Source organism: Cornus florida, unplaced genomic scaffold, assembly GCF_030987335.1.
Source record: "Cornus florida cultivar Cherokee Brave unplaced genomic scaffold, ASM3098733v1 CherokeeBrave_3.0.0_Hap2_Chr09, whole genome shotgun sequence".
Classification (NCBI taxonomy): domain Eukaryota; kingdom Viridiplantae; phylum Streptophyta; class Magnoliopsida; order Cornales; family Cornaceae; genus Cornus; species Cornus florida.
The window spans coordinates 77,846,558-77,866,587 of record NW_026775579.1 but is presented as its reverse complement, the minus strand read 5'-3'; positions in this window follow the sequence as shown (position 1 = coordinate 77,866,587).

The window sequence follows — 20,030 nt, the reverse complement described above, 5'->3', positions numbered from 1 at the left end:
GTTTATTCAAAATGATGTTTTCCAAAATCATGCATCATAATCAATTTGAAACAACACCTATAAACAAATAAATAAAGTTCATTAATAAGATAACAATACACACACGAGTAGGGGTGGCAATTTACTCCAACCTGTTGGTAACCGCCCGCCCCCACCCTATTTAAAGCGGGTTTGGAGAACCGTTTATTTAAATGGGGCAAGGATGGGGATTGAAAAGAAAAAAAAAACCGCCGGTTTCAGGGCGGGGGCGGGGGCGGGGGCGGGGGATGGGTACCTTCGCCCCGAAACCGCCCCGGTTAGATATGAAATTAGTATTAATAGTTTTATAGTTTACCCTTGCCCTGTTATTGTATTTACCAAATTAACATTCATTATGTATATATATATATATATATACATATTATACACTTATAAGGAAACCCTATTCAGGCATTCCTATCTTCTAAGTTCTAAGGCGCAGCTACACAGAGCCTGAGAGCCATCCTAACTGAGAACGAAACTGTCAATGAGCAACGAAGCCAACGTAATATGACCTCCTTCACCATTTTCAGATCTTCATCTTCTCTCTAATGTTCTCCGACCTAAAATCTCCACTACCTCAACCGAGCGATAAAGCGAATCGACACCACTTCTCATCCCCTTACCCTCGTGCGGCTTCCTTCAGTCCTTCACCATCTTCTCTCTTTTCTTCTCACGCCATAAATCTCTGATATATATATATATATATATATATATATATATATATATATATTGATGAATTAAGTTATACATTTTCACAGATTGATTCTACTTTTGTTATCATGGGTTTTGTTTTCACAGTTAGATCATCCCTAGTTTTATTTTGATTCTCTTTTCACAGTTTGATTCTGTAACAATAAGAAACCGAAAAAACCCTAAAATTTAATCGGGGACAGGGTTATGGCAGGGCGGGGACGGGGCAAGTGATGGCGGGGCGGGGGCGGTTATGGGGGTGGGGGTAAGATTTTAATCGATTATGGGGGCAGTTTTGGGGGTACTAAAATTTATACGGGGGCGGGGATGGGGAATGGGAAACCCGCCCCAAACTGCCCCATTGCCATCCCTATACACATATACATATTATACACTTATAAGAAAACCCTATTCAGACATTCCTATCTTCTAAGTTCTAAGGCGCAGCCACACAGAGCCTGAGAGCCATCCTAACTGAGAACGAAGCTGTTAGTGAGCGACGAAGCTAACGTAATACGACCTCCTTCACCATTTTCAGATCTTCATCTTCTCTCTATTGTTCTCCGACCTAAAATCTACGCTGCCTCAGCCGAGCGATGAAGCGAATCGACACCACTTCTCATCCCCTCACCCTCGTTCGGCTTCCTTCAGTCCTTCACCATCTTCTCTCTCTTCTTCTCTAGCCATAAATCTCTGATCAATGATATATATATATACATTGATTGATGAATCAAGTTATACATATTCACAGATTGATTATACTTTTGTTATCATGGGTTTTGTTTTCACAGTTAGATCATCCCTAGTTTTATTTTGATTCTCTTTCTGTAACAATAAGAAACCGAAAAACCCTAAAATTTAATCGGGGACAGGGTTGTGGCAGGGCGGGGACGGGGCAAGTGATGGCGAGGCGGGGGCGGTTATGGGGGTGGGGGTAAGATTTTAATCGATTATGGGGGCGGTTTTAGGGGTACTAAAATTAAACGAGGGCGAGGATGGGGAATGGGAAACCCGCCCCAAACCGCTCCATTGCCATCCCTATCTCTGTGACATGGAGGAGAGTGTGCGCGCTAGCAAAAGTAGCACGGAGATTATTAAACAAGGGATTAGATGAGGGTTTTCATGGAGGATAAACATGGGCCACAGTAATGATTCATTTATTTTTTTTCTAGTCAAATCGACTTAGAAACCAATCTGGTAATAGAATCAGATTGTGTGATCACAAATAAGACAAAAAAGAAATGAGGTGTTTGTGTGTGATTCATGCAATGTAATAGAAAGAGAGCAAATTAGGTTTCTGAATTAGATAGATAAACGATATTGGGGAAAAGATACATATTCATTCTGTGGTTCTCAAGGACCGAGGTAGCAAACCTCCCATTGTGCCAACAGAGTCTCCCATTCTTCAGTGTCATTCGCCCTTTTATAGACTTTAATGGCTATATCATGTTCCTCCAGTCCATCTATAGCCATCCTTCCCCCATAAACTGGACCAAACCCTCCCTCCCTAGTTCATTTGCAGGTAGATAATCGCTGAAGGAGTTCATTTGTTCCATGGAAAAACTTAAATGAACCATTTCCTGTAAAATAAAAATTGATATTAATGAAGAAAACCTAATTCAAAATGATTAAAGGTAAAAGCAATATATTGCATGAAAATAGAATTTAAGGCATTTTGATCAATTTTGGAATTATTACATAATTGAATTGCAATTCAAAATCATTTGTTAGGATCAACCATTCATCCAAAATTTATGTTTATTCAAAATGATGTTTTCCAAAATCATGCTTTAATACTGGATTTGAAACAACATCAACAAACAAATAAATAAAGTTCATTATTAAGATAACAATACACACATGAAAAGAAAAAAAAAAAAAATAGAGCAGGTGAAAAAACTTGTAACTCCTTCTAGCCCTCGTAAATTAGTCTGATACCTAAATAAAAATGGACTAGCATTTTCAAATCAATGTTGTCAAACAACTGAAGAACACTTCAAGCTTCAAATCAGTCCTATACATAAACAACAAATTCATGTTTATTCAAAATGATGTTTTCCAAAATCATGCTTTAATAATCAATTTGAAACAACACCAGCAAACAAATAAATAAAGTTCATTAATAAGATAACAATACACACACGAGTAGGGGTAACAATTTGCCCCGACCTGTTTGGGAACAGCCCGCCCCCACCCTGTTTAAAGCGGGTTTGGAGAATCGTTTATTTAAATGGGGCGGGGATGGGAATTGAAAAAAAAAAAAACCGCCGGTTTCGGGGTGGGGGTGGGGGCGGGGGATGGGTGCCCCCGCCCTGGTTAGATATGAAATTAGTAGTAATAGTTTTATAGTTTACCCCTGCCTTGTTATTGTATTTACCCCATTAACATTCATTATATATATATATATATATATATATATATATATATATATATATATATATATTTATTAGGAAACCCTATTCAGGCATTCCTATCTTCTAAGTTCTAAGGCGCAGCCACATAGAGCTTGAGAGCCATTCTAATTGAGAACGAAGCTGTCAGTGAGCAACGAAGCCAACGTAATACGACCTCCTTCACCATTTTCAGATCTTCATCTTCTCTCTATTGTTCTCCGGCCTCAGATCTCCACTGCCTCAGTCGAGCGATGAAGCGAATCGACACCACTTCTCATCCCCTCACCCTCATGCGGCTTCCTTCAGTCCCTCATCATCTTCTCTCTCTTCTTCTCTAGCCATAAAGCTCTGATCAATGATATATATATATATATATATATATATATATATATATATATATTGATGTATCAAGTTATACCTTTTCACAGATTGATTCTACTTTTGTTATCATAGGTTTTGTTTTCACAGTTAGATCATCCATAATTTTATTTTGATTCTCTTTTCACAGTTTGATTATGTAACAATAAGAAACCGAAAAAACTCTAAAATTTAATCGGGGACGGGGTTGTGGCGGGGTGGAGACGGGGCAAGTGATGGCGGGGCGGGGGCGGTTATGGGGGTGGGGGTAAAATTTTAATCGGTTATGGGGCGGTTTTTGGGTTACTAAAATTAAATGGGGGCGGGGATGGAAAATGAGAAACTCGCCGCAAACCGTCCCATTGCCATCCCACACATGTTTGGGGAGACATTACCATTGTCACTTTTTTTTCCTGCATTACCAATGTCGCTTGAGTAACTGGTAGTTTTTTTTTTTTTCTGACTTTAGCTATATGGTTTAATGTTGGAGTCCTTTTGTCCTTATGTTTAGTTTTAATTGGTACTTCTTTTTTTTTTTATCTTCTCTGTAATTTGTTTTTTCTGTGTAAAACTTCTCTGTAATTTGTTGGCCTAAATGCTTTATTTTTCTCTTTAAGAGTTTTTTTTACAGATTTTTTGCATTTCATTCATTTATAAAGCTTACCCATTTTACCAAAATATATATATTTATATATATTGTCACCGCGTTATGAAGAGAAAAAAAAAAAAAAAAATTCGTCACTGCATTTTGTAATGCTATATCAATTGACTCTTTAATTTATTACACACTAGTACGTTGAATATATTGTATAATACAAAAGGGTTTTGCAACAGTTTAGTATTTTAATTTACCCACAAAAAAGAAATTGTTGACATTAATTATTCAGACGATGTTGAGAAACAAATGATTGGCCATTTGCAATTATCTCCCTAACTACAATTTATATCCTTGAATTATTAAATTTTTGCAATTAAGGACAGATGTGACATGTCCGGCCAATTGGTGATAACCAAAATAGTTAAAGACAATTTTACCCCTATATAAAACTACTTCGATTGGTTTTAATGCATGGAGGGGTGCAAATGTAGAAGTGTTGTGAATCAAGGTTGGAAATGTACCGAGTCGGGGACCCTGATGTTTAAATTGAAAAGCAAGATATCCAACTGTAAAGCAGCGCTAAAACAATAGAGCAGGAGTCAATCTCGAAATTCACAACGTCTAATTGCAGAAGCAGAAGTTGAATTGAAGATTATGCATGAGGACGTTGATTTAGATAGTCATAGAGTCTCTGCAACTGAAAATAAAATTAACCATCTTAGGAAGGAAGAAGAATTGTTTTGGAAACAGAAAGCAAGGGTAGGTTGAGGGAAGGGGACAGAAATACAAGATTTTTCCACTCAAAAACTCAGCAAAGACTAGGCAAAATTCCATTATGGGACTTGAAAGCGAAGATGGTCGCTGGTGTGAGGATGAAACTTCAGTTATTCGTATTATTGAGCAGTATTTTAAGGAGTTGTACTGGCAGGTAACAATACTGATTTTGCAGCACTTCTTAGTCAGGTCCCTGCTCTTATCAATGATGATGTGGTATCTGCTTCATCCCACAAAACCCTCCCAGTTCAGGGCTATCACTTTATGTAATTTGATTTATAAGATCTTCTCAAAAGTATTGGCAAATCGTCTAAAACGGATGTTGGATAGAGTGATCCAGGCTGAACAAGGAGCATTTGTTCCAGGTCGGTTAATCTTTGATAATATAATGGTCGCCCATGAAATTGATCATTTCCTGAAAAATAAGAGGACTGGGAAAAAGGAGGAGACTTTCTCTATGGCATTGAAACTGGATATTAGCGAGGCGTATGACAGAGTGGAGTGGGACTATCTTGAAGCAAGTATGCTCAGATTGGGTTTTAGCAAACAATGGATCAAGCTTATGAAGACATGTGTTCCAACTGTTAGCTACTCATTCATGCTCAATGGATGTCCTCATGGATTCATCATCCCATCCAGAGGATTTTGGCAAGGGGATCCTCTGTCCTTCTACCTCTTTCTCTTTTGTGCCAAAGGTTTGTCATACATGATGTCTTCAGCCTTGCATTCCGGTTTTATTTCAGGAGTTCAAATTTGCCGCAGAGCACCTAAGATATCTTACCTGTTTTTTTGCTGATAGTTTATTATTTTGTCGGGCTTCAAAAGAGGAAGTTCTCTATCTTATTCATATTATGAAACAGTATGAAAGAGCATCAGGTCAGGCTTTTAACATGGAAAAGTCCGCATTGTTCTTCAGTAAGAATACTCCTCCAAGTACCAGAATAGAGTTGTGTGCTTTACTTGGGATTAGAGATGAAGGTATGCAAGGCAAATATTTGGGTCTGCCTTCGGTTCTTGGGCAGAATAAAAAAGCTGTCTTCAATTACATTGAACAAAAGATAAAAAGTAAGGTGACTGGATGGAAGAGATTTTGATTAAAAGTGTTTTGCAGGGGCTTATTCAGTGGCATGTTTCAAAGTATCTAAAGGGGTGTGTGAACGGATTGATAAGGGGATCTCAAAGTTTTGGTGGGCAGGAGCTGAAGAGAAAAGTAAAATCCATTGGATGGGGTGGACCAAACTCCATCATCTTTTAGCCAAACAATGTTGGAGGCTTCAGGTGGAGAAAAGCAAAATTGGGATCAAATTCTTCTTGGGCATGGCAAAGTTTCATTTGTGCTCAGAAGGTTCTTTAGAAAGGAGTTGGCTGATAAATGGATTATGGAAAAGGGGGCTACCTTTGTGTTTACGAAAAACCCCTCATTTTTCTCCAATTGTTCAAGTAAGCGATTTGATTGATTCCATTTGTTGTAAATGGAATGAGGCAAAGATAAAGGAACATTTTATTGAAAAGGATTGGCCCAGGATTCTTGGAATTCCTATTAGTCTCTCTAATAAGGATGACAAACAATGCTAGCTTTTCACAAAAGATGGCAGTTTTAGTGTGAAATCAACGTATCAAGTTTCTATGTCTTTTCAGCAACTTGAGAGGCCTATTAGCCTTAGAATCTTAGTTGAAAACAATGGGACAGAGATTCAATGGAAAGAAGTTTGGAACTTAAAAAGTTAAACCCAAGATCAAACATTTTCTTTGGCAATGTTTACATAATAGGGTGCCTGTTATGGAAAATCTGGTGAAGAAAAGAATTGTTGGGTGTATGTAGTGCCTGCTTGTGGGGAGGAGCCAGAGTCAATTGCTCGCTCACTTGGTCGCTACTTTAGAGCTGTTCAAGTATGGACTCTCAATCTTACGCATGGAGCAAGTAACGATCGGCCACAATCAATGGGCTGCTTGGTGGAGATCTCAAGTGGAAAATTTGGGAGGTTTTCCAAAATATTTGAAAGGTATTGCAGCAAGTTTATGTTGGCAGATTTGGAAAGCTCGGAATGCCTGGGTCTATGAGAAACAATGGTGGAAGGAGATGGATATCGTCTTAAAAGCTGAATCTCAGTTGCCTCAACAGGCACACACATTCCAAAGAGTAATCTTCACAAATGCCTAACTAGGACTTTATTATCAAAGAAATTATAAAGAATCCCAACCTTTTGTAAGATTCATTGCAATGATGGAAGAATACAACAAAAGAAATTTGGAGGGGCTTCACACCCTACAGCTTTTAAAACTGCCTATAAGAAATTTGCACTCTGGTAGTATGAGGGTCCTACAGATCTACAATTTCTTTCATGAGCTTTGTACAATCACATCTGCTTCCTCTTTCCGGTCCACCCATGAACCTAATGTCAAACCCAAGTCATTATAAATACATAAAATCACTTTAATATTTATTTATGTGTGTGTATATATATATATATACACATATTTTTGTTAGTTTTTTAATTACATAAAATCACTTTAAGAAAGCAAAGATCATTTTTTGAACCGAGTATCACAGCCGAAGCAGCTACAACCATCTGATTTGGTTACGCTTTAATGCATCTATGTGGTTGTAAATTTGATGCAAATAGTACTATTTTTAAGAGGACTCTAATGGACATTGACCAAACAAATTAACAAAGCTTAAATTTCATAAATGCCACTAAAGCTTCAAGCTGAGGTGACCAATTGATTTTCAGTAGAGGCTGAGGGCTCTAAGACACCAAGTCGCCTTCCACATTCCACACTGTCATCCAATATCTTCTTCACATCATATTTGTATTCAAACCCTTTTCCTCTCCACACCTGATTTGTCGGAATGAATCTGGGAATGAGATTCCTGGAAATCAATTGACAAACGTAGGTCTTATAAAACTTTGAATTTGAATTGTAAAGAATTATGATTCTAAATCTTAAAACTTACAATTTTATCCTACTCCCAAGTTAGCAAAGACATACAAGCTATAACCGATTTATATTAAGTCAAAAAATCTATCTTTTTTTACCAAACCTATTGATTTTAGATCACAACAAGAGAAACATTTTCATTCTCATAAATGCAGAAAATGAAGTTACAGAAAATCCCATTGACTAGTTTCATAGAGAGATTAAGTTTTATGTTTCAAGGATAGCTAGCATACAATGCAATATTTGGCAATGCAACTTGATAAATATTACATGTCTAGAGATCCTTAATACATATATTTTGATGAGTAAGTAAAGCTAAGTAATTAAAGCTATCAAGGAATATTTTCATTCTCATAAATGCAGAAAATACAGTTACATAAAATCCCATGACTAATTTCATAGAGAGAACTAGTTTTGTGTTCAAGTATAGCCACTAGCATAAAATGCAACATTTCGCAATGCAACTTGATACGTATTACTAGTACATGTCTAGAGGTCATTAATATATATCATTAAAAGCTATCAAAAGGCCTTTCACAAAATCCAAGAGGTCCTCCGTACAATTACAATTACTCCCAAAAACCCAAAAAAAAATAAAAGAGACTATATTGTATTTAAGAGCCCAAATTGGAGATTCCACTCCACCGAAAGATCTCTTATTTATCTCGCCCCATAATCAAAGGTGAGTGAATCCTTAATATAAGCTGCCAATATGTTTCATATCTTTAAAGTTTTTGTACACAATATATATATATATATATATATATATATATATATATATATATCATTTATGTAATGGAAGAAAAACATCTCAATTTCTTAGCTACTTTTTTTTAAGAAACAAGGATTTGCCCAAAACTCGAAATGCTGGAATGCTTCCAGAATACGAGCTAGGCTTGGGTGCGCAATGGTTTCCTCATAGGTGGTTTCATTTTGATATAGTTCCTGATGACCACACCCAAATTTCATTATATCGCCATTCGGTGTCTGCAATGTCTTTTTAAGAAACTAGGATTTGTCAGAACAGCACTGCTTCCAAAATATGAGCTAGGCTTGGGTGCACAATGGTTTCCTCATAGGTGGTTTCATTTTCATATAGTTCATGATGTACTGCATCCTTTCTTTTGAAGCCCATTCAAAAATATGTTTTTCATCCTCATATGAATCTGGATCTGCAATGATGGAATGATGGATAATGTCTCACAATCCGTTTTGTTATTAGTTGCAGTTTTGTGTCAAAAAGTTAACCAAGGAAAAATATAATGGTAATCAAGTTAAAACAAATCAACTATCAAGTATCACATAATAAGATAAGGCTATGATAAAAAATAAAAAATAAAAAATAAAAAAAAGTTCAAACAAATTTAGATGATGCTACACAAATCACCTAATTAGATTAGATGATTACAGGCCAGCAAACCAATGCTACAAATTTATATATTCTTATGTATTCACGTGCATATTAGTAACTCTATTTATATATCTGTATTATATATAATAATCGTGTATGTATTGTTTATCTGTATGGATATCTTGAAATGACACTAGTGAGAGAAAAGGAGATGAAAATGATTGCCCAGCCAAAACAAGCAATTCTTTTTGTTCTGGAAACAAAAGCACTGAGATGGTTCTAAAAGAATGAAGGACACACACATATATATAATATTATTTATTTTATCTATTTATTTTTCAATTTAATGTTGGTTTCAAAAATTTAATACATTTAGTGAACTTCTTTTCATATATCCAAACAATCTCAATTTTTAATTTATCTCCAATGATGTTACTTCAACCACCTCATGGATGCGATCATTTTTAATTTTACTATTTGATGTCTTGCAAAACATCATCTCAAACATCCACATTTTTGTCATCATGTTATGTATATATTGTTTCCCAGGCCAGAAAAATAACGTGTCAATAGTTGCTTTATATAACTTCACTTTCAATCTTAGGAATACGTTGATCACACAAAATATTCCAAAACCATTCCTCCAATTTAACACATGAAACATCGATTCTCCAATTAAAATCTCTAATTTTTCCTTCTTAGTGCATAATCAAGTATAAGTAGCAAAAATGTTCACTTTTGATATCTCTTGATCTTCAAGCTTCACTGCGTCTCTATTTTTATTAACATATATATATTTACTAATTGTACAATCTATATATTTATTCTATCCACTTATCTTGATCCTTTTTTAGTTCTAGAGGTTCCTTCCAAATTTGCACTTACCTCTCCAATAGCCTCGTCAATTAAAACTATCATCAAAATGCAAAAGTTTATATGCCAAAAAAGAAAAACAAGTGGAAAAAATCACTGACCGCCCGCAAGAGAATGAATGTTTAGCGGCTTCAAGTCTATGTATCTTGGAGTGGGAATGGGAATTGAAAAAGATAAGTGAATCGAACATGGGAAGCGAAATGTTTGGTGGCTTTAGATCGCCATACACAAGTTGTGAAACCCCCTCCCACTTCAATTAATGAGTTAAAAGAAATTGTATAGGATAGAAAACCCCACCGAGACAATATAAAAGAGGCATTGAAGATCAATTAATAATTTACATCAAAAACCTTCAGACCATATAGTTACTCTCTTAACATTTTAATTGTTCGATAAACTAGACAGTTCAGGAAGTGGCAAATTAAAATATGCTCTCTTTTGAATGATATGTGATCACAATAAACAAGAATTCAACATGCCGGTATACTGATCAATGTATCTGAAAGAGCTGTTAAACTGGAATTCAACCTTTGTTATAAATGAAAGTGTCTAAATTGACAAACCTTTGCTCATTTATGTTGTGAGCATTTGGGGTATGGATCCTCCCCTATACACGTTGGCAAAAATCAGTAATGCCATTGATCTAATCCACTGATAACTCGATGGCCATCTCCTAGAAAAGACATAAAATATTAGCACAAAGAGTACAATTAAAAAATAAATAAATAGAGAGTATTATCAAAATGCAAGTTTATATGCCAATAAGGAAAAACAAGTGGAAAAAAACATGGCAAATGGAAATGTTTTGCTGCTATAAAAAACGCACAGTTAACCATAGAAGTAAATGTATGGAACATGGAATCAAAATGTTTTGTGGCTCAGATCGCCACACCATACACAAGTTGTGTAACCCTCCCAGTTCAACTTTGCAAGTAAATAACAATAATTTAGATTAATGAGTTAAAGGAAATTGTATAGGATAGAAAACCGCACATGAGACAATATAAAAGAGGCATTGAAGATCAATTAATATTTTACATAAAAAAACTAGACAAATCAGGAAGTGGCAATTAAAATATGATCTCTTTTTAATGATATGTGATTACAATAAACGGAATTCAACATGCCAGTATACTGATCAATGCATCTGAAAGAGTTGTGAGCACAATAAACTGGAATTCAACATTTGCTTGAAAATCAGACTCAATGCTAGACAGAAGTGTCACCACTAAAGAGAGTATAGAAGTCCTTTTTTGTTTTGTTTGTTTTCTTTAAAGAAGATAAATCTCCCTATCCTGTGACAACTTCAATGATCAATTTTTTTTAATAATAATCAGTTCACTATTGTTGTTGGAGTGAGTGAAGTTTAACTTTGTTCTTCACTATGGTGGTGGTAATGTTTAATTGTAAACTAATTTAGAGGAAAAAAAAGGATACTTCTTTACTATGGTGGTAATGTTTTGTACAACTGATATAGTACTGTCTCTAATTGCAATAAGTAACCAAATTTTATACTATTAAACTTTTGCAACTCATCCTCTAAAACTATCACAAAGTAGCAGTCAGTCACTACATAAATTTGTCAAAATAACTTTAACTTGTGTAAATAAAAAATTAAACAGAAAATAAAAATAAATACAAAACTTACTCTGTTTTACCGACACTGCTCAATCCAAAAGATTCTTCCATAGCAAGAAGTAAGCCTATATTAAAAGCACAAGATTTAAAAAAACTTAACTTAAATATTTACAAGCATTTATATTTACATCTGATAATATCTATATATATATATACACACACACACACAAAACATGAATAAAATAGTATATCAGCAAAGATTTAAAAGTAGGAAGAAGAAAAAGATGAGTTAGTTACCTGATGATTCAAGAGGCATGTCTAACCCTTACAATTACGTCAACTATAACCCTATCCCTTATACCACACCACCGAACTGAAAAGGGCTCTAAAGCACGAACAAAATAGCAAAGATCGGTGCTCGGTTGACAGCTATATACAACTTAGCCCTTTTTTGAACAAAGACACTCCCTACGAGAATTTCTGATCCAAACAGACCCTTAAAAACATTTGAAAAGCCAAAATTGCCCTTCAATGTTTAATTATTTTTATGGTAAAATATTATAACTCATGAAAAGTCAAATTTGCTCTTATACATATTCACTATTACATCAATACCATCATATATATATATATATATATATATATATATATATATATATATATATATATATATCTCATATATAAATATATATATACATATAACCAATCTCAAAGCCTCTTTCATCCAGATCCGCCACCATCACCATCTCGATCCGTCATCTCCTCTGCGTCTTGATCCGCCGTCGTCGCCGCCGCCTCTTGATCCGCCGCCATCTTGACCCGCTGTCGTCGTCGCCTCTTCGTCTTGATCCACCGTGTCGCCGCTTCATGATCAACAACAGCCGTCGTCGCCGATTCATGATCAACAATAGCCGTCGCCACCCTTCTCAACCATAGCCTTCGCCGTCGCCGCCTTTCTCAACCATAGCCGTCTCTCCGACGCCAACAACAGTCGCCATCTCTCCGACGCCAACAACAGCCGCCGCCTCTCCCCAACAACCACAACCGTCGCCACCACTTCTCATCCACAGCCACCACCATCGCACCGACGCCAACAACAGCCGCCGCCGCCTCTCCCCAACAACCACAACCGTTGCCATTGCACCGACGCTAACCCACCACTAAACAAAAGCTTGTGATCCAACCGTGATTCCTGATGATGGCGACGACCAATGGAAGCTTCGACAAAGGCGACCATCATACCAGACAACATTAACGGCTAGAGAAATTCCTGACAACGCCTCGATGCCGAGGCTCCACTGCTCCAGCGAGAAGAATGATGATGACGTTGTGGTTCGATTAATCACTATCTATATATGTAAGTATGTATGTATGTATATATATATATATATATATATAGGAAGAAGATAGATTACAGGAATTTAGGGGAAGTGGATTTGGGAAAGAAGATGGATTACGGGTTATAAATACACATATTTGTTTGTATATTATACAGAGAGATTAGGATTTGATCTTTGCACTTTCTATTTTGTATTTTGTGATACTTGATAGCTTTATTTCAAGCACCATGGCGGCGGCGGCGGTGGCTATGGTAGGGTTGTGAAATGGTGGTGGTGGGTGTGAACTGGTATGAGTATAGTTTCTAGGATATTTTGGTCAATAAAAAATAGTTGTATTGGGTAAATTGGTAATTGAATGTGTCAAACGACAATAATGTCAATTCACGATCATTGGGGTGTCTTTGTTAATTTTGTCAAATCTAAGGGGGTGTCTTTGTTCAAAAAACGGCTAAGTTGTATATGACTGTCAATAGGGTAAACCTTAGGGGATGTCGTTGTAATTAACCCAAATACAAAGAAGCCCTGCCCAATATGAGAAAAACCCACCCCAAAAAAGGCTAACCCGCCCATTGAAGACAACCAAGGCCGGACCAGTCCCAAATCAGGAGCGAGTCATGTTCTCTCTCTCCTTAAGAATCATATTAGTCTCTCTTGAACCCAATTTTTTGTTTTTTTTGCTCACTCAATTTTAAGAAAATATTTAACCAACGAAAGATGGTTAGGTATTGAGTTTTCTTATATATTTTTGAGACAAAAATGCTTTTGTACCTATTTTAATATTTTCTATATATATTTATTCCATTATCACTCTTAGTCGCATGTCATCTACCATTGCAGTAACACGTACTTTTCTTAAAATTTATCATATATATATATATATGGGTAAAGTGCAATAAACCCCCTCCAACTATACCTTAAGTGCAACTAACCCCCTTCAACTACAAATAACCCCCTCAACTATGGTTTTGGTCTAGTCTTAGGACAGAGAAGGTTATTTCGGTCATCTCCTTTCACTGGAAATTGGAAAAGTCCATTTTACCCCTCATCAAACCACAAACGCAGCTAATAAAATAGAGATAGAGAAAGAGAAATGTATAGAGAGAGAAAGAAGGGACCAAAGAGAGAACTCAAGAAACGACGTCCATGGTGGAAGAAAAAGAACCACAAAGAGGTAACATCTATGAGAAACCATCATCATCTTCTATAGAACCTCCTCAAATCCATACTCCCTTGGTACGAATCAGCCTCTATAATCACATCATTTTCTTCTTCTGGGTTACCGGCGTTTTACGCCTCTGTTCTGCCGGAGGTTAATTCTCTGGGCCTCCCACTGATGCAGAGAATTAAACTTCTCTCTCTACTACTCTGCAATCCTTCATTTCGAAGAACAATTCTCAGTCCATGGTCCCAAATCAGAAACCCTAACCATCAATTAAAAAGGGTTTTTGAAAATACGCCGGAGCAATTCATCCTCATGATCGTATTAAGCAAGAAAAGGTACACTGACGGCAGCACCAAAGGAGGAGAGGCATCGGTCTTGTTCGGTTGGGTATGGCGGTTCATTCATCTCTTACTGGATGCCCAATCTCAACTCATTCTCCTAATGAGACCTAACGAAGTGGGTCTTCCCCTTGTGCCCATCATTCCCACTACAATCCTCTCAAAACCCAACTCTGAAATTGACAAATCGGTTCCTATATTCACCCGAGCCTAACATTTTTGTTCTGTTTTCTTATAACAAAATCGTTTTATGTGTGTGAAGGGGGAGAAGCAAATTATCTGAAACCCATTTTTTGATTCCTTCTAATTTCACATTCCATTACCATTCAGAAAAGGGAAAAAAAAAAATCTGTGTTTTGTGAATATTGTAACCAGAAGATAAATTTAATCACAAAAATAATTAATTTTAGCATTGAACTATGTTTTACTCTTAGATGCTTGATTTGAACTATGTTGGCATGAAGTATGTGTGAATGAGATAGAGTGATAGAGAATTTTTTTTTTCTGCTCTCCCCATGTGATGGAGATTGGGTTAAGCTAAATTGTAGAGATTTTCTTTTATTTATTTTTTGTTGAATAAGTTGCATATATATATATATATATATATATATATATATAGGTAGTGCAAGAGAGGTTCAGTGTTGAGAAATGATATATTTGTGTATATATACATATATATGGACGGTGCAGTGGGTGGGAGAGAGGTTCAACGAGCAGAGACGATATATATATATATATATATATATATATATATATATATATAGACAGTGAAAAGAGCAGTGGTGTTTGGCTGTGTGAATAAGTTATAAGTGTTTGGATTGATGGTAACAAAATGGGTATTGTTGTCCTTTCATATTCATAAGGGCACTATGGTCATATACATTCAAAATGTGTGTCAAACCAACAATTCGTAGGTAAAGGCACCGGAATGGGTAAGTTGCAACCAAACAAGTGAGTGTAAGGGGGTTTTCTGCTACTTTAGAAATTTAGGGGGGTTTTCTGCCTATTGGAGTATAGTTGAGGGGGGTTTATTGCACTTTACCCTATATATATATTGAGAATTATATTGTGCATTCATTTCTTTGGTTTTTATTGATTTTCATTTTATACATATTTGTTAAAGGAACGCTACAAGAAATAATGCCTAAATTTTTTTTTTCTTTTTTATATTATTTATGCCTACATATTTTTCTTATTCTTTTATTATATTTCAAAATAAATTTTCTCTATAAAAAAATCTATTTCTTCCATATGACTAATGTGAACTTGACAATCTAGTAAAATATTAACAAATAAATAAATATAAATGATGTCATTTAGATTATTTAATAAAAAAGAATCAAGATGCACTCACAAATTTCAAATAAGTCAATTTTTATTTTAGTTCTCTTTCCACTAACTTCAGTTTGCTAAGTCACCCTCCTTAGATAGTTTTGGTGGGAGAAATAAAGGGGGGAAATAAAAAAATTTAAACAATTATATATTTCTTGAGAATTAGACTCTTTATTTTCTTAATTCTTTGTTTATTGATAGGCTAAGGTTCATCACTAGGCGAGTTTCTTACTAAAATGCAAAATAAATAGTGCGATTTTATATTTATGTCATATTTTATATCGTTTTTTAATAGCAATAATACTAATATATGCAACTTACAAATATACAGACATATATCTTTCAAAAAAAAAAAAAGTCGTTGTCATGGGTTAGAAGAGATCCAAAGATACCACGTCACTACTATGAAATACTGACATTGCACTTGGCTTTTAAATAAAACACAATTTGGTGCATGGGAAGTGAAAGATTAAACCTATATTCTCATTTAATAAGAATACAATTTCATTTTGAATATGAAAATAATTGTGAGAGAGTGATGACGGATCTAAGTGACACATTTCGTTTAAATAGGCACGTTCACAGTCTTTCTTCTGATTTTACTTGACTTAAATTTTACCACTTCTATAATAACTCACAAGAATTTGAAAATACGATAAACTAAAGATGTGTTTTATAACGTTTTTGTTTTATATTTTTACAATCTCAATAAAGCATAAACATAATTTTGTTTTTTTGAGTGACAATAAAAAGCAAAAATGACGTTTATTAACACTTGTTGTTGTCACAATTTTGAAAACAGAAAATAATAACAGTGTTTAATAATACATATTTGTTACAGATTTACATAACATTTTAATTATTTTATTTTTATTTTTTTCATTAGTATAAAAAATCCTTAAATATGTATGCAATTCAATTATTTCACAAATATTAAAAATATTGAATACAGTATAATAAAATATAATATTCAATTTAAAACCATAAATCCTAATAATACTGAATACATAAGTACAAAATAAGATATATTAGGACAAAAATATTCTCACCAATTATCTATATAAGTGCATGCATATGCATCATCTATACATTTATTATAAAATATATAATATATTTAACATATATTATATTATAATAAAAATATATATTAAATAATATAACTATAATATAATATAGATATGGTATATAATAATATATTATATCTGTTGCATAATAATTTAATAATATTATATAAAGTAAATAATAAATATATAATAAATCATAATTTTTTTTGTCCCAAAAAATAATTTACACTATTATGTAATATATTATATTTTAAAAATATATTTTTGCTAAATAAAAAAGAATTTACACTAATATATAATATAAATATAATTATATATTAAAAATATATTTTTATTAGTATTTAATATGTAGCATTAGTATATAATACTATTAACATACATTTTATTTGAAATGAACAGTGTATATGTAATAATAATAGTGAAAATATTTTTGCTCCACAGTGTCGAAAACATGAGAAATACATTTTTTATGTTTCCTTCTTTCTTCACAAAAATGGAAAACGTTTTCTATTACAGAAAATATATATATTATTAAACATGTTTTTGTTTTTGTTTTGTCTTTTTACGAACTGACAACAGAAAACGTTTCTGATTAATAAACACAGTCTAAGTCTCAAAAGGGAGGACTCAAAGGGGCTTTCTGATCTACCTTTTCCTTCCAATTTAGGCAGTGAATTAAGCTGTGAAATCATTCACCCGTTTGGTCAGATTTGTTGACTGTGGATGTTGGAGATACTATGAAACATTAAAAATACACGCCACGTGTAACGTGTAGTTTTTTTTTTTTTTTTTTTTTTATCTCTAACAGTTAAGATATACTGTCACGTTACCAACATGTAAAATTGTTATATATTTTACACAATCTTTTTACATAGCCACATCAGCATATTCCTTTTCTTTTCCGTCTTTCTCATTCCATTAACGAATCAACCATATATTAAAGAGGTTTGTAAAAATTATGTGGGCTCCAGGCATGACACTGGTTAGTTGTTATTGGATAATATATTTTTTTACAAAATGTATAAAATAACTGCTGAAGTTTTGTGTAAATCTATTATGACACATCATATTTCCAAAAATATATATACACAACTGTTGGAGATACTCTCAAGACATGATATCAGGGACAGACCCAACAGGGGACTAGGGGGGGCAGATGCCCCCCCTGAATTTTTAATATTTTCATTTTATACCCTAATGTTTTTAAAATTTATGAAAATGCCCCCCCTAAAATTACAATTCGCCCCCACTGGATTCTTTTTTTTTAGCATTTTATACTTCAAATTTTGATAATTTATAAAGATGCCCCCACTATAATTATAATTTGCCCCACTGATTTTTTTTTTTTTCATTTTATATTTAAATTTTTTTAAAATTTATGAAAAAAAACCCTATTAAAATTACAAAAATGAACCCATCATATAATTTTGTATCCATAAATTAAAAATTCACCCCCCCTCACCAAATTTTCTGGGTCCGTCACTGCATGATATCACCTCCTAAATAATCACTGACATGTAATAATACGACTCATTGTAGTATCTATTATACTTCCTCTCGAATCGGGTTCACGCACAAATATAACTCAGAATCCCAAAAAAATGAATACATTATGTAAGAAAAAACATAAGAAGTAAATTGAGTTAAAAAATTATGGCGCTGCAGTTTAGAACATTTGAAAAGAAATAATCCAAATGAAAATAATGCACATATATTAACTTAACTCGAACTCATAAAATTTACCGGATTACTATTTAAGACATTAGAAAAGAAATACTTCAGATGAACAGAAATATTAAAAAGACACGTCTTCATTACATTTTTAGGTCAGGATTGGTAAAATGTCTTGTCACGTCTAAAATATTCAATGTTATATTAAAAAAAAAAAACATAAGCATCGTGATCTAATAAATATGAACAAATCATTTTACTTTACTTTCACGAAACCAAATTGATGGCAATTCTCCTACATGTGTCCATATTAGATTATGGAAGTATTTAAGTTTTTTTCAAAATCTCTCATTTCATAGGAGTTCTCTCCTTTCATGAGGGTTTTCTACTTGTTAGAGTAGCCGATTTAGGGGCTTCTTGCTTCTTTCTCTCTCTCGATCTAGTCGGGTTTGGTTTTTCACAGATTCATCCCACTCCCTTGTTGTCCTTCGGGCTTCTTGGGTCGAGTAGTTGGAATCGTGTTGGTTCCTATTATGGATCTAGTGATTTTGGTTGTCGAAAGTTGATTGTCTGTTTGAATTGGATTGTCACGGTGGACAGGCTATATTGTTTATGTGGTGTGGGTGGCTTTGATTACAGGTTTTCGAAGAATTTGTTCCCTGGGCGTCTTTTCACCTTGCCGCTGTTGTTTTTTGGGTTCCTGTTAGTGTTCTTGTTGGATCGGTTCATGGATTGTCCAGCGGCCGGTTCCATTGATGTTATGCACGCATCCCATGCATTTTCTCAAGCGTATGGAATACATCAGGATGATGGGACATGCCGATTGGGCCGGGTTTCAGACTTCGGTTAGGCCTCTACTTCTACTGCTTTGGGCCGAATGAATTATTTTCGCCCACCGATTTAGCCTCAGCATTGACAAGCAGTATAGCGTCGTCCTCAGGTATCTCTAATGTCCAGTCTCTTAATAATTCTCTAGATGTCCCTCAATGTGTGTTTCATCATAATTATCTACGAATGTTGGTTTGGAATTGTCGAGGGATTGGTAATCTTATTACTGTTCGACAACTAATGACCTCACTGCCGGGATGTTATCGCTCGTTTTTTAAACCAAAACTGGATTAAGTAAAATCCAAAAGTTGAAAAGACGATTAAAGATGGATTTCGTTTGGTGTGTGGATTCAGTGGGAGCGGCTGGGGGTATAGCTTTACTTTGGCGAGTTAATAATTTGTTTGGAATAGTTGATTTTTGCGAGTAACAGATTACAGTGAAGCTTTGTTTAGTTCGGAAGGGCTGTTGGGTTCTTACTTTTATTTATGTTAGTACTGTTGATGGCATTCGTGCGGCTCAGTGGGAATATCTTAAGAGAATGCAGTGTTCGTGGGGTGCTCGTTGGCTTATTATTAGTGATTTTAATGATTTTTTATCTCCGTTGGAAAAACAAGGTGGTGTTCCTAAACCATGTTGGGTTTTAAAAAATGTTACAAATCTGGTGAATGATTGTGGGCTATTGGATTTGGGATATAAGGGCTATGGGATTTGAGGGCTAT